This window comes from Ochotona princeps, chromosome 5, assembly GCF_030435755.1.
Source record: "Ochotona princeps isolate mOchPri1 chromosome 5, mOchPri1.hap1, whole genome shotgun sequence".
Taxonomy (NCBI): Eukaryota; Metazoa; Chordata; class Mammalia; order Lagomorpha; family Ochotonidae; genus Ochotona; species Ochotona princeps.
Genome location: NC_080836.1, coordinates 40,144,220 through 40,159,345, shown reverse-complemented (window position 1 = coordinate 40,159,345; position 15,126 = coordinate 40,144,220). Strand labels below are relative to the sequence as shown.

Here is a 15,126-nt window from a genome sequence, read left to right as displayed (position 1 = left end):
TGTAAGAAGATCAAGATTAATCAGCTTAATCTGTTGACAACACTAAAAAAAAAAATCTGTCATCTGCATCATACAATCTATGTTAACAACTACATTTTGACTCTTATGTACGTGGATGCATTCCATGTCTTCATAATTTATTGCCATATTTTCTCTAAGTTCACAAATGTTGCTTGTCCTAATCTAAGGTACACTTCATAGTAAATTAAAATCTGAAAACTGATTTCGTTCCCTCTTGGGAAACTCACCTCTCAGCAAGATTAAGAGACTGCAAATAGTTGCTAAATATTTACAAAAAGGTCCTCCACATGCCAAACTTCTAAAATGAGCACTTATGCAGCACCCAATTTTTGAGCTTTGTGTCGATATTTCTGAAAGTAACAACAGCTTTTCATGTCGTATTCATAGAGGGATGTTGGGGGCGGAGTTGGGGAGTTTAGGAAGAATTTCATAAAAGAATTAACACCTAACCTGCAACCATGACTTCACAGGAAACCAGTTTCCCTTTCAGTTTGGCATTCCTCACCCGCCTCTTTCTACTAGAGTGTAAGCTCAAACAGGGCCAACTCTTGTCTGATTTGTTCACTGTCTTATCTCCCACACCTGGGACAGTTCTTTGTGTGTGCTCAGTAAATGCTCATTAGGAAACAATATATTTTCAGTACAAACAGCAGCTTTCCTTCATGGAGTGCTGATGCACGCCTTTCAGCATATTAACTCTAACTTTTGTGTTTCAGCACAATTTGGTGATGTATATAGCAAGGTCAACTTTCTAGGTATTGCTCTAAACCAAGTTTTTAATGACCTGTGGCAGAGTTCTGTGTCAGTTCTAAATTCTGAGGTCTGGAATTTCAATGAAGAGTACAGACTGTATATGGTCTCCCTGGTGCAGTTAAAACATGATCTGAGTCAGTGTCAGGCTGATAGCACGGGACAGTGATCTGCTTCATCTGTAAGGCTTCCAAGTGTCTAGAGTTCTGACCATTCACAGCCAGCAGTTGCTTCAAGGAGCTAGGGGAAGTCTAGTGAAATTCACAGAGTATGTGAGGCTACTAGAGTTACAGGGCATTGAAATGGCTGGGGATGGCCGAGCTGGCTTGAAATTAAAGCCATGCAGCCCATTCCTGGCCTTCCCAAGACTGGGACATCAGAAAGTAAGAAGGAAAACAGCAACAGGTCACACTTAAGTTTCACACCATGGAAACCTATAGGGTCTTTAAAGGAAACGGCATTTGGATAGTTATTAGTTTCAGTTTAAATGCATGATAAAACTCAAGACATCAATATATCAAAGCTTTTGGCTTGGAAACACCAGGTGGCATGTAGTATCAGAATGTAAAAAAATTATCACCATGGAAACAAAAAATCAGAGAGCTGTGTATGCTGCTATTTTTACAAAAAACTTTTCAGATTAATTATAAATAGGAACAAAGAGATACCCCAAAACTGTACTTTGGCAAGAGTCCCTTTTCTATCAGTGTGACATTTGTTGCCAGACAGCATGTGACAACACCTGGGCTTATTCATGTCCATCTTTAAGAAGTTATTAAAATAAATGACCACAGAAAGAGCAAACACAAATTATGAGGTGTGTGATTATCTACTGCTCATCCAGATAACAAAATTTAACAGAAATATTATTTTAAAAATTACAAAGCACTGCTTCATCTACTATCCCTGTAAATGTCATTACTAATCTCTACTTCGTGTATTTTTAAGTGCAGAGCCCTAGAAAACAGAAAACAGGAAAAGATACTGTCACAGTAAGATTCCCATCCCCAGAATCCACTTGGAAGACTGAAGTAACTGGGTTGACAGAATAGGTAACAGACTTCTGTGTCCCATCTTATGTAAACATAGAAGTTAAGAGTTGGTTAAAAATTCGTAAGCGGTACATTTAATTCTTTTAAATTTATTTTAGTTGAAATGCAGAGAGAGAAAGAGAAAAACATACATCTTTCATCTGCTGGCTCACACTCCAAACGGCTTTAATAGTTGTATTTGGGCCAGACTGAATCCAGTAGCCACAAACTCAATTGTGTCTCTAAGGTGTGTGGAAGATACCTAATTACTTGAGACATAACCTACTGCTTCCCAAGGTACGCATTAGCAGGACACTAGTATCAAGTGTGGAGCTGGGTACCAAACCCAGTTACTCCGGATGAGGGTGTCCCAAGCAGTCAACTGCTCCATCAAATATCTAAGCTCGAAGTGTTGACATAAACTATAAGATAACCAATTTATATGGTATAGGTAAGGGCTTCTATATGAGCCTAATGAGAACATATGTATCCGTAGGCAAAAGCAATCTCTTATCTCATTAAAATGGTATTTAAGGCAGTTTTTCTATTAGTCGTTCTGCTTCTTAGAAGTTCTGCAATTCCTAAGCTGTTTGTGCCCATGTATAAACTAAGAGTGCACTTCTACCATACCTCAGATAAAGAGAAGACCCAGTTCCTATTCACCAGATAAAGCATTACTCTTTGTAGATTGGTAAATGTCAGATTTATCAATTAAGTATTAATTTAAGCAATCTTTAAGAATAATGTCATTTAAAAATATCTGCTATATGGAAAGAAAGAAGACATTAGTCAAATGTACCAGAGAAATCAGAGGCTTGTGCAGCATTTCATGACCAACATTGTAAATTACAATTAAACTGGTAACACATTGTGATTTGTCAAGATCAGAAAAAGACAAATATTTTTATAAATAAAAAAACAGCAAACAGCATGTGAATGCTACTTCTTTGTTTACTAAAGAACATATTTTACTTAGAGAAAAGTCACAAACATGCTTTGTGGGACACTGGAAATAGTCTATGGAGGCATTTTTAAACATCAATTAGCATCTTCCAAGAAAATGCATGTCTAAAAATACAGAGCATGAACAAGCTTCAAGGTAAAATGAAATCTCCATTTGCGTGTAATACTGGCAGGTCACTGAGATCACGGCCCTTCTAGGCTGGTATGTTCATGAGTGACCCAATGTTTAAAACAAAAATACACTTAGAAAAAAGAAACCAGAAGATTATACCACAAAAAAAAATTAGTGGGAAGAAGACACTAATGCTATTGGTCTGTGAAAATCTGACATTATTATCTACCTCACTAAACTCATACTAAACAATGAAATACAGTATGAATTATTTTATCTTTATTTGATGTATATCCTCACACAGAGCATGCATAAAAATATACTTAATAAGATATCTAAAACCCCAATCTAAGGAACTTGAGATTAAGAAAATGGCTCTGTTTTGTTCATCTCTGTTTGTACTGTGTGAATCAGGAGGTCTGTTCTGTGTGTAAAATCACCATGGAAACAGGAATCTCGTGACCACGAAGGAGACTTGCAGTATATCCAACCCTGTACCCAGTCTGCTTCTCAGCATGCTGTAACCTCATACTCAGCTTTGTGCCTGCTCTGAGCTCCTCTGGCATTTCAAAATTTGTCTTTACAAAAAATATGCTGTAGTATGAGCTCTGGCAGGACTCAGGGGCGGTATTCTCCCTTGGAGGTTTCTTCTGAGTCTTGGCTTGCAGGTTGACTTCAGACATTCCCAGAGGGCAGCATTTTGTGGGGAAAAAACTAAACTGAGTGAAGAAAGTTGTCCTATAGGGGCTTAACTTCCTGTCTGACCACAGAGCTATTGCTTCCTGTAAAGCTACAGGCATTAGAGAAAGCCTGTTTCTGACAGAGGTGCAGGAATATTCCAGTACCTCTCAGGGCTAGAAGTAAATGTCTAGGCCAGACTCTGGAGGACCGGAGAGACCGTGCTGAAAGGCTTCTTCTTCAGTGCCCTGTGACCCATCACCAGCTTGATTTCTCTAGCAGATAGGCCCATTACCAGAGGGAAAGAAGTCACCAGGAAGGGCTGGATCACAGTGAAACTGTACATAGGATGTGGAAGTTGAAGAGTGATAGTCCACTGGAACAAAAATGAATATTGACTGACATGAAGGATAATACAGACATCTAGAGTTTACTGAGGAAAAAAATGTGGACTAATATATTAAGAATAACATAGATATCCAGAGTTTACTGACTCATTTATTAAACTACTCTATAAATGGTAACTTTGCAAAGTTGGGTTTTAGTGGAAGTAGGTTTAAGGGAAAGGACAGACGATCATGTTCCTTAAAACTACTTCTAGTCTGGTTCTCTTGAGTACATCTAGATTCTTGGATCTTATGAATATTTATGCCATCTCTTAAATATTAATGAAGGCTCAAATTTTTATGCATCTAAAATGCTGTGTGGTAAGTCTTGCAGAATAAAATGCATTAATGAAATATTTTCTAGTTCATTTTAAACTTTGCTCTAAAATATCAAGTGGTATATGTTCAAATTCACTGCATAAACTTATTTGTGGGGAGCAGCAACATGGTATATCAGGTGAGCCCACAGCCTGTGACACATCCTGTGTGGGTACTGGTCCTGTCAGGGCTGCTCCAGTTCCAATCCAGTTGCTTGCTGGTGGCCTAGAAGGGGCAGCTGGGAATGGTGCCAATGCTTGGGCCCTGCTGCTTATGTAGGAGATCCAGGGTTTGCTCCTAGCATTGGCCTGGTCTAGCCCTATCCTTGACAGCTACTTAGGGAGTGAACTACTGGATGGAGGATTATTCACTGACTTTTTTCTCTCCCCTTCTGTGTAACTCTTGACTTTACATTAATAAATGAGGCTTTTTTCCTTAAAAAAGCTTTTTTTCCTAGATTGCAATTTGCAGTTTATGCAGGCAGTATAACTGTAAAATCTGTTATAGAGTGATCTGATTTTTACAATGACAAATATGAAGTGCTTTAGTTGTGTATATTATCAGAGATTTTATTTTCATAAGGTTTCAAATTTTTGAAATCTGTTCAAGAATATAAAACCACTAAAAGTAATTTTTAGATAAAGTAAACTGAATAGGAATTTCTACAGCCATGTTAACAATAAGTATCTATCAAATAATTTTAGTCTGGGTACTAATTAAAGTGCAAGTACTGCATCTCCCAAACAGATGTATACTTTATACTTATTTAAAGAAAATTAGAAAAACCAAGGAGTTAAAAATTAAAGATAAAAAGACATGAAGCAGACAGATGAACTGTCCAGCCCCAAATCTAACATGTAAGTATTGATTCGTGGCCACAGATGGAGTTGTCTTCTACAAAGACAGCTGAAAAAACAGTCAGAGATTCACTGGGATGTAGTGAATCCGTTACCTGATGGAAGGAATTATTAAGTGATCAAATCACTGATTTTTCAAAGATTTTCAAAGATTTTTCAAATCATTCACATACTTTGCAGACCAAATTCAGAAATGGAAATATTTTCCAATGGGAGTTATAAAACCAAAATATTAAAATTGTCTTCATAAAGAAATTTCTTGAACCTAGAGAGGATGATAATCCCTGTAAAAAAATAAATAGCTCCTTTGAAACAAAGTTTTTCTACATGTTTTTTCCTAGTTATCCTTCTGGGTAAGCATGATCACAGGAAAGCTACACGGACTGACCATGGTGGAAGGATGAGATGTGGAGGTGTGGTGGCAGCCTTTACATATTTCCCGAGTGACAACACCAGACTCGGGCACAGATGCTCTGTGTGCAGAGAAAGTGGAAAAGGATAAAGGGCAAAGTTCATTCTGAAAAATTTCTGTCCCATTTGGGATAGTTAACAGGACATTTCTTTCTATATATCACAAAAAATACAAGGAAGTTTAAACATTTATTTGACATGCTTGTAGAAATTATAAAATGTTTCTGGAAATATTTTTCTCCCAAGTGCTAACTACTTAGGCTTTGGGGATATGTTCATATACCATGAATAACTGCCTAGAATACATTTTTTTTTTGCATGAGAAAAATGCTAAAACAAATTGAGCACCACTTCTGGAGCAGCATCTTGTCCCAGGACAGAGTTTGGAGTCTTTCAAACTTGAGGTGTTTTAGAAATCTGAAGGCTCAACCAGTAAGTTCTATAAAAACATTAGAAAAACTGAAAAGTTTTGAAATCTGAAACAATCACAGTTTCAAACATTTCAGATAAGAGGTTCTCACCTGTATTGCTGAATTAACATTCTTACTTGGTAAGTAACCCTGCAGAAAAACTACAAAATGTGTAGTTCTACATCAGAAAGGCTAATCTCTAGTGTAATATAGGTCACTCTGCATAATGAAAGCTAATTTAACAACTTTCCTAATATGTGGAAAATGCAACCAATATTCACTGGGTGGGAAGCTTGTCCTCGGTTTTAATGATTTCTTTACCACTTATGTGAAGGCTAACATTCAGAGTGAAATCAATTATTTTTCTTGCTTAAACATACGCTATTCTGATGTATCATTTTAACTTCAACTAGTTTGAGCATTTATTTAAGAAAGCTTTAGTCTGGGGTTGTGGTGCAGTGGTTTATCATGCCACTGGGACACTAGCATCCCAATACAAGCACTAGTTTAAGTTCATGCTGTTTGATTTCTGATCCAGCTCCAGCTAATACGCCTAGAAAGAGCAGCTGAAAAAGGCCTTTCTTGGGCCCCTGCCATCCATGTGGAAGATCCAGTGAAGCTCCTGGCTTCACCAATCTCTCTTTCTTTGCTTTTCAAGTAAATAAACTTAAAAAGAAAACTTTCAAACACAAAAAGCACAATAAATTACCACAAGATTTAATAATGATTAACTTTTTGTCATACATTTTATGCTGCATTTATGTTTTCCCCTTCCTGTTACAGAACTCGTAAACAAACTTCACTTCAGATAATAAAATTTTCCTACAAAATCAATTCTGCAAAACCATACTGTCTATAATGCCATTTGAGTTCACATTCAAATTTTCCTGATGTCAGTTACCTTTATTCAGTTGCCTTGTACTAGGTTGAGAGGAGGTCCTCTGCTGGCATTTGACAGTAGTTGTCATGTTAATTCATTAATCTAGCAAAGGGCTCTTATTCCCTCATGTTCATCTTCTTGACACTCACAGGGAACCACAGCAATAAACTTGTGAGCTGTCTACAATTTGGATTTGTCTGATACTTTTCTCATGATGTCACCTACATATTCCTCCAACTGAAATATTTCCTGTGATCAGAAAGAGCTAAAAGCTTTCAGGTCAAACATCTGTGATTTGAATAGTTAATGTATGGTAATGTGGACTTCACATTTTATCCTATCATATCCCGCACACTTACTACAATAAGACAGTCAAATCAGGTAGTGGCAACCTGATCCTTCCACAGTTATGTTCACCCCTAACCTTTCTCCTTAATGCTTTGGTTGAGAACACTGGTTTTTTGAGTAGGCTGCAATTTCCTGAGCCTAAGGGTGGGTGATCGTGGGTGATCTTTATCACCATTTTGTATGGGTCTGATGTCCAGGAATACACACACACACACACACACGAAAGAGAGAGAGAGAGAGAAGGAGAGAGAGAGACAGAAATATTTCACCTGGAGTTCGCTACCCACACTCCCTCAACATCCAGAAGCCAAATTAAATCTGTATCACCTATCTGGGTGGCAGGAACACTCGATATTTGAGCCATCACCTGCTGCCTTCTAGAGTATGCACTTGCAGAAAGCCAAGATTAGGGGCAGAGCTGGGACTTAAACTCAGAGACTCTAATATGTGGGCTTCTCAATGGGAACTTTTAGCACCAGGCTCCAGGCTTACCCCTAAACACGGGGATTTAAAAACATCTCCCAAAGACTTTCTAATGTGCAGCTAGGGTTCAGAAGCTAGAGGTCTCATCATCCATTTCAGCATTTTCTGATTGAGTTTATTGCTTCATTAGGCTTACAAATAGGTAACTTTTTTTCTTAATATTCTAAATTTATCAGGAGGAATTATTTTGTAATAACTTAGTATTTGATTATCCTCAATAATAACTATCCAGGATAAGCATGTCAAACTTTTTTTTGTTTTAACAATTATTTTTTGCAAGATCAATTAATTACTTAAAAGGCAGAATAAGTGAGAAAGCCACAGAAAAAGAGAGATCGCTCACCTACTGGTTCACTCAAATGTTTGTAACAGTTGGATCTAGGTCCCATTTGAGTCTCCCATATTGGAAGTGAAGGAGCAAGGACTCAAATCAGATGTTCTTATTTGGGATGTGGGTATCTCCAGAGGTGGTTTAACTAATACGATACAGCATATGAACTAATATTTTTAGTGTGTAAGTATTGGTTTTTAAACTGTCTACTTTAAAATCACCTGAGCAATATGTAAAAATTTTTTCACACAGATTGTCCACTATACTTTTAAATTTAATTTTCTGGGGTATGGTCTGGGCATTTAAAAACTTCCACAAGCAATTACAATTTGCAGCACAATCTAGGATTCTCACTAGATGCTGGTACTCTAATTACCTACAGGAGTGATTTAAAAATACCCGAACTAGGTATGTATTCCTGGCATGCAGGGATAGCTTAGCATTCACAAGTCAATACATGTGATATAATGAATCAACAAAAAGAATAATAAAAACTAAATAATCATTTCAATACATGCAGAAAAGGCATTTTATAAAATCCAACACCACTCCATGCTAAAAATCTTAACCATAATAGGCATAGGAAGGAACATTCTATAATATAATCAAAGCAATACATGAAAAGCTTCTCCACTAAGACCAGGAACTAGACAAGGCTGTCCATTTTCACCACTGCTATTCAGCACAGTATTGGAAAAACACTGCTAGAGCTATGAGAAAAGATTCAAATTGGAAACAAGGAATGAAAATTATTTCTATTTGCAAATGACATGATCTTATACATAGGAAGATCTAAAGACTCAGACAAAAGACTACTGGAACTCATAAGAGAATTTAGGAGGGTAGCAGAGTATAAAAATCAACAAACATAAACTGATGGCTCTATTATACACAAACAGCTCCATGGCTGAGAGAGAACTGCTAATCATAGTCCCCTTTAAAATAGTGAAGAACCTTCAAAAGCATGGAATAAGCCTAACCAACACCATGGAAGATGTCTATGATGAAAACTACAAAACGTTAAAAAAAGAAATAGAAGAATACATTAAAAGATGGAGAAATCTACCATGTTCCTGAATTGGTAGAATCTATCATCAAAATGTCCATATTACTGAAACTAATATGAAGATACAATGCGATCTCAATCAAAATACCAACAATATTCTCAAAACAGAAAAGATACAAAAGTTCATCAGGAAACAAAATATATCACAAATAACCACAGCTATCCTAAAGAATGAAAATAAATACAAATAAAATACAGAATTCCAGACTTTTGAGGACAAACTACAGGGAAGTGGTCACCGAAATAGTTAGGTTTTGGTACAGATACAAAGAAGAAGATCAATGAAACAGAACAGAAATCCCAGAATGGAGCCCACACATGTACACTCAACCAATCTTCAACAAGAGAACTGAAAATAATCCAGGGAAAAAAACTGGTCTCTTCAACAAATGCTATTGGGATAATTGGATAGCAGCCTATAGAGGAAAGAAGCAAGACCCCCAAGTGTCACTTTACACAAAAATCAGCTCTAAATGGATCAAGGACCTAAATCTGTACCTAGAAGCCATCAAAGTATTAGAGGAAAACATAGGAAGCCTCTACAAGACACAGCATTGGTTAAGATATCTTCTGGTGACTAGAAATGTCACCAAAAGCACAGGCAATCAAAACCAAAATAAATAAATGGGACTACAGCAAACTAAGAAGCTTCTGTACAACAAAGGAATAATCAATAGAGTAAAGAAACAACCAACAGAATGGGAGAAAATCTCTGTACAATAAACAGCTGATAGGGGACTAATATCCAGGATTTACAAAGAGCTTCAGAAACTCAATGACAGCAAAACAACCCTGTGAAGAAATGGGCAAGGAAAATGAGCAGGCATTTTTCAAAAGAACAAATTCAAATAGTTAACAGAGGTATCAAAAAAGTGCTTGGACTCCCAAGTTTTTAGAGAACTACAAATAAAACCCACATTGAGGTTCCACCTAACTCCAGTGAGATTGGTCTACATATGGAAATCGAGTAAACAACATCTCCTGGCATGGTAAGGTACTTTATTCCGCTGTAGGTGTGAGTGTAGGCTAGTGCAGCCACTAAGGAAGGCAGCATGCAGAGTGCTCAGAGGCTCTCAGGCTGCCAGTGACGACTTTGACAAAAACATTCAATCCTTGGCTCCACCATCCAGTTTTTCCCTGATGGGCAGTATCCACTTTGTACAACTATTTTTCATGACTCAGTTTTTGTATTTCTTTCCTCAAGGATAGCTAAATTTAAAGGTTTAAATATATACTCTGCACAGTATTTTCCAGCCTAAAGAAGTATTATGTTTGTATATATGAAAGCACTTTGACTATTTCATGGAAACTTTAATTAAAAGAAGTTTATTTAGGTGAGAAAATATCATGCATATATAATTGTCTTCTAAAAGTTCCTGGAAAATACATATTACATAAATAATATGAACAGGATTAGAGTACCTTAAGACAAAAAAAATTTAAAATTTTCCAAATTATTTGAGAGGCAGACTAGGGGAGAGTGAGACAGCTTTCATCTGTGAATCTATCCCCTAAATTACTGGTACTGGTCAGCACTGTGTAGGGCCAAAGCCAGCAGCCAGGAACCCAAGCCAGAGTTTCCATGTGAATGGCAGGAACCCAGTCATTGAAACCATCCCTGGTTCCCTCCGGGACTTGCATAGACAGGAAGCTGGAATCAAACCCAGGTATCGTGGTGTGGAGCACAGGCGTTTTACTGCTAAGTTAAACACTGTATCCAAAATAAACTTATCTTTTAATTCCATTTTTTCCCCCATGAACATACTGACGTCCTTTCATATTTGCATTCTCCCTTTCCTCAACTTGTTACTTAATATTCTAACACATTTTCATGATTCCACTTTAAAAGATCCCTGAATTTTTGAAAGAACCAAAAGATGGTTATAATCACATATAAAAATTATAAAAAGTGAACAATGGTACAGTGACACCCTAATCCAAGGAAATGGAAAGGGAAAGGAACATTAAGATGGCCCTCCCTCTGGACCCTGTCCGAAGGTAGATATTCTACGTTAGCAGAGATGTGGGGCCAGGAAAGACACCAAGACGTAACACACTAGACAATAATCATCCTCATCATAAAAGAGAAATGATGTGCATTTATGGCTTGAGAAAGCAAATACTCAACATGGCTAAACTAGAAAATGCATAAGAAAGAGAGAGGGCAAAAGAAAAAATAAAAATGCTTCAAAAGAACTTCATGATTTCTAGGAAGGTAATCTGACAAAACAAAAATGACAGCCCTTCCTCAGCCTTTGAGAAGTAGCTTCTCTGCCTCCTACATTTAAAGGGCTTTGGCTTTTTGTTTGTAGTCATCCACCCCCATGACAGTTTAAAAAAACCAAACAATCACCCACAGAAATCAAAAGCTACTTTCTCCTGCAACTGTATCATAAAGAAATGGAAATCTTATTTGCCCAGGGAATCTTGCATTTTTCCTAGAAAACCATGGTGCAGTCAATTAGCTATTTAAAAACAAAGTTCAGCAGCTCATCTGGTCTTTCAAACTGCAACCTCCTGAAAACTCCAGAGGAAGCAGGGTTTCTCCAAACAGTGATCCACCACTGTCCTTCTAATACACCTCCATCCTCCCTAAAGTCTTAGAGAAGGCTTTTCATATTAACTTTATAAAATATAAAAGCAGCACAGTGGGGATGCAAACAAAATCACAAATAAAAGTTCAAAATAGAATAGAAAATGAGGAACATGAACAGAACTTCAGTCTTAAATTGTTTTGTGTTATTCTTATTATTTAGAAAACCACAAAAATGAATAAGGAGTTTTGTTAAAATCTAGCCAAAGCAACATGTAAGGAAGATCTTTCAAACATTTTTTTCATATTGATTCCATCTGTGGTTCATTTTGAATAGGAATGCCAAATTCTAAAAACAAGATGATGTTCCCATTAAAGTGTCTTCACATGCATAACTAGAAAAAAATACATGTTAAAGGAAAAGCAGCAACAAAACTTGCAGTAATTAATGTGTACTTGAGTTAATAATAGCATGTATATCTACTAGAAAAAAATAAAAGAAATCAGTTTGACTCTTACTCATAAAATAATTCTTCAGTTTTCTCCACTTATAACTTACTGTCATGAGTACAATTTAAACGTGACAAGTATAGGTGAAAAGCAGGCAAGTCTAACAAAACTACCATTAATACAGTTACAATATTTGAAAGTGAATGCCAGTTGTGACTGCTGCACTTGGAAGTTAATACCTACAACTCTCCCTGCCAAAGAAAACACATTTAATTCAAAACGCATTTAATTTTTGTGTGTAATACATTATATCTATACACTTGTCTAACATGTTATTAAGCTGATTGTTAAATCTTCTAAAGTGATGAAATGTGTAAAAAAATTCACTGCAAAGCAAGGGAAAAAACCCATCACAGTATATTTGTTATGCAGCCACGACAAACATCATGAAGATGGTGGTCAAGTAGATGAATAGAAGTTGGTAGGAAGAATGTAAAACCCACAGCATGTCTGCATGGTTTGGCTTCTGCTGCCTCTATTGTAAATCAACGCACATGTACACACAGTGCCTGCTGGGCTTTGGTACTTAAACACCCATGAAAGGCCTCTCCTGCTCTCATCAGACAGTACACAGAATGCACCGAGGGCTGGAAAAGACCTGAATGGAGAAACCATCCTGTTTCTTTGCTCTTTGGTGGGCAGCTTTTCTGGCAACGGCCGTGTCTCCTTCTTGATTCTAGCCTAGGCTAGACACCATCCTGTTTCCCATCCTGCCTTCTCCCACTGCTCCATTTGCAGGACTCTCTCCAAACCATCCACTGCTTGGCACCTGCAGTCCTAGGAGGTGTAGCAGCTTCCAGGCGTCAGGAATCCCTTGGGTGCTTTATCATCCTGTTCAACACTGCCAGTCTTCCATCTGGGTATCCAATTCCATATACTGAACTAATGACACGGGTTCTGCTTTTCAAGCTGAACACTGACTGATAGATACAACTGTTTTCCTTGTCTCTTATCAGTTACTAACCTTCAAGAGAAAAAGAACAGCCACTTTACAGGGTTTTTTCATATTTTTTGATAAGCAGAAATACAAATGATGACATCAGTGAGAGCATATGAGAAGATCAATCTCATACACCTGGAGGGTGATCAAGATAGCACAATCTTGCAGGAAGACAACTCGGTTACATACAGCAAAAACTAACAATGTCATATATTTTAAATAATTTTCTCTCTAAAATTCTAGCCTAAGGGATAGTTGTAATATAAAATTGTATAAACAGATATCTACCTCATTTATGTGTAAGAGTGAATAATCAGCAACAAACCACATGTCAAATAATGGAGATAGAGGAAAATTTGTGGTGCATTTTTCAAATTTCCCTTCACAACACCTCCTGCATGATTCTGGGTACATTTGCATGTACACATCACTACAGTTCCCCTCCAGGAAGCCTGAAGTCCTTTGAGGGCAAGGCTGCTTCAACACTGACAACCACACACTAAACAATTGATTAGGGCTCTTAAGAAATATTTCTGAAATATATTAATGATATTGTATAAGGCTGAGTTTACAGAATATTCTATTAATGGTAACTGCATATGATATATTATTTGAGAAAAGTGACAAATACAATTGTATTTGCAGGACTTTTTTTCCCCCAATTTTTCCGTAACAGGAAAACGCGCGCGCACACACACACACACACACACACACGAAGAATAACTGACAGGACAGATTGAGTAATTTAATTTTTTTTTAATAATTTTCTATATTTTCCAAATAACTTTGGATGAGTGTATGTTACACTTAGAATCAGAAAAAAACAAAGCTGATATGAAGGCAACTGGGAAATCCACACATTTCAGCCATCAGGAAAATTTAAGCCAAAAATCACCAGGCGATATTACTCTATACCCATTAGACTGGCTTTAATAACAAAAACAGCAATATATGGTGAAGAAGTGGAAAAGGAGGTAAATGTAAAATGGTGAAGCCATGCTAGAAAAAAAATCCAGCTGTTGCTTAATGGTTAAACAGTTACTATGTGACCTAGCCATCTCATTGGTAGGTGTATTCTAAGAGAAATGAAAACATAAACCCAAAACTTGTACATGAATGTTCACAGCAGTGGTAATCCTAATAGACAAAACGTGTAAACAAAAGGGTAAGTAAAATGTTACATCTGTGGGACAGAACATAATCTGGCAGTGAGAAGGAAGCAAGTAATAATCCACACACCCCAGCAAGTACGAATCCTGGTATCACACTAAGCAAAAGAGGCAGGACATGCAGGACAAGATATTGTTTGACTCCATTTATATGAAATGTCTATAACAAGCAAATCATTAAGAAAATGATGAGTTAGTGGTTGTCTGAGACTGGATGTTTTGGGGACAAAACAGCAATCACTGCTATTTGGGATTTGTTTCCTTTTAAGGGTGACAGAAATATTCTAAAATTATGCTGACGGATGTACAACTCTGATAAACTAAAAAATCAGAAGCATACGATTTTAATGGGCAAACAGTACACATAAGATCTATAGTTCAATAAAGTCGTTATAATGAGAAGAAAAAAGCTTAGAAGGAAATAAAACTGAGTTCAAATCCATGCATCCCAAATTTGCACAAGGAAAGACAGATGTGCAATCCTGCGGTAAATGCTGTGTCAGGCTAAAATGTTTCATGCGCACTGTGAATCAAGTAAAGAATCAAAGCCCTTGAGATCAACACACACACACACACACTTCTAGTGTATTTTTCCTAAAGTGCATGTGTTGTTACTGAAACTTTAAAATGTTTACCTTATTTCCATCTTACATATAAGAGTTAGTAATTTTTCAAGCTTAGACGTACAGAGAAAATGAAAATGAAAATCAAGACTTTCCCAGTGCCTAGATTTTAGCTGTGAAGCTAACAGTACATATTCAAACATTCTGGTAACAGTGCAAAGCAGCTTTTGTCATTCACTTATGTAGGCATAAATTCATGCCCTATGACCAATCATCCTGGCCTAACACCACAGGGTTCTGGGAATATCTAGTGAACAGTGCAATACCTGTCCTCAGTAAGGATGGAAGGGCTGAGGCAACGTGGGG

The 15,126-nt window shown here is 37.0% G+C and overlaps 1 protein-coding gene across 17 annotated transcripts in view; it reads right to left on the bottom strand.

Moving 5' to 3' along the window:
• PKP4 (plakophilin 4) overlaps positions 1–15,126 on the bottom strand; it is a 236,643-nt gene that overhangs the window by 63,815 nt on the left and 157,702 nt on the right. The window contains exon 2 of one of the 17 annotated variants that reach the window (XM_058664508.1): positions 13,053–13,163. The exons of the other annotated variants lie outside the window; for them this stretch is intronic. The gene's annotated coding sequence lies outside the window, so the exon portion shown is untranslated. The remainder of the gene's footprint in view (positions 1–13,052; positions 13,164–15,126) is intronic. 17 annotated transcript variants of the gene reach the window in all.